At 35.7% G+C, this 1,663-nt stretch overlaps 1 pseudogene; it reads left to right on the top strand.

Moving 5' to 3' along the window:
- The first annotated feature begins 277 nt into the window (after positions 1 to 277).
- Positions 278 to 684, top strand: LOC129076139 (40S ribosomal protein S17-like; annotated as a pseudogene).
- Positions 685 to 1,663: the final 979 nt, after the last annotated feature.

Genomic DNA, 1,663 nt, shown 5'->3' with positions numbered 1-1,663 from the left:
ACTAAGGTGGATCCAAAGAAGCCCACACCAAGACACATCATGATTAAAATGGCAAAGGTTAATAACAAAGAAGGAATCTTAAAAGCAGCAAGAGAAAAACAGTTACCTACAAGGGAGGTCCCATACAACTGTCAGGTGATTTCTCAACAGAAACATTTCAGGCCAAAATGAAATACTCAAAGTGATGAAAAGCAATGACATACAACCAAGACTACTCTACCCAGAAAATCTATCATTTAAAATTGAAAGAGAGCTCTTTGATCAGGGACCATCCAAGATGGGACACGTTCACACCAAGACCATAAAGAAGGCGGTCTGGGTTGTTATTAAAAAGTATTACGTGTGTCTGAACAATGCCTTCCACACCAAAAAGCACATGTGTGAGAAGATCACCATTATCTCCAACAAGAAGCTCTGAAGCAAGATAGTGGGCTCTGTCACACATCTGATGAAGTGAATTCAGAAAGGCCCCATGAGAGGTACAGCCATCAAGCTTCAGAAAAAGGAGAGAGAAAGCAGAGACAATTATGTTTCTGAGGTCTCAGTCCTGAATCAAGTGATCATTAAAGTTGATCCTGACACTAAGGAAATGCTGAAGGTCTTGGACTTTGGCAGTCTGTTCAACCGCAGGCCACTCAGCCTACAGTTATGATGAATTTCAAAACACTACATGGAGCCACTTGAATCATTCTGCTGTGCTCTAATATTATCAATAAACTACTGACAACCTTTAATTAGTTAACTAACTAATTAACTAACTAAGTAAAGGATATCTAAAGAGTTTCCCAGAAAAATAAAAGCTAAAGGAGAATATTATCACCAAACCAGTATTACAAAGAAAAATTAAAGGGAATTTGAGAAGGAAGAAGAAGGAGGAGGAGGAGAAAATAACATAATTATTAATAACAAATGGCAATAAATTATACCTATCAATAATCACTTTGAATATAAATGAATTAAACGATCCAATCAAAAAACATAGGGTAGCTGAATGTATAAGAAACAAAACCTACATGTACATATACTGTCTACAAGAGACCCACCTTAAAATGAAAGACTCACATAGGCTGAAAGTAAAGGGATTGAAAAAGATATGTCATGCAAATGAAAATTTTTAAAAAGCTGGGTAGCAATATTTATAACAGACAAAATAGACTTTACAACAAAGGCTTTACTAAGAGAAAAAGGACATTACATAATGATAAAGGGATCGACCCAACAAGAAGATACAACCTTTGTAAACATTTATGCACCCGACATAGAAACACCTAAATATATAAAGCAAATACTGATGGGCATAAAGAAGAGACTGACAGTAATAAAGACATAGTAGGGGATTTTAACACCCCTTTGACATCAAAGGACTGATCTTCCAGACAGAAAACCAACAAGACAAGAGCAACCTAAACTGACACACTAAACCACATGGATATTACTGATATTTACAGAGCATGTCACCCCAAATAAGGAAAATATAAATTCTTTTCACATATGCATGGAATACCTCCCAGGATACACTACATATACAAAATAAGTCTCAATAAATGTAGTAAGATTGAAAGCATATGAAGCATCTCCTCTGACCACAATGCTATGAAACTAGAAACGAATTACAAGAAAAAAGCAGAAAAACATGCAAAGACAAGGAGACTAAATAACATGT

This window comes from Pteronotus mesoamericanus, unplaced genomic scaffold, assembly GCF_021234165.1.
Source record: "Pteronotus mesoamericanus isolate MK-2021 breed Mesoamerican mustached bat unplaced genomic scaffold, CSHL_Meso_final contig_57, whole genome shotgun sequence".
Taxonomy (NCBI): Eukaryota; Metazoa; Chordata; class Mammalia; order Chiroptera; family Mormoopidae; genus Pteronotus; species Pteronotus mesoamericanus.
Note: the sequence above shows the minus strand (reverse complement) of the source record. Positions and strands in the feature narration are given on the sequence as shown.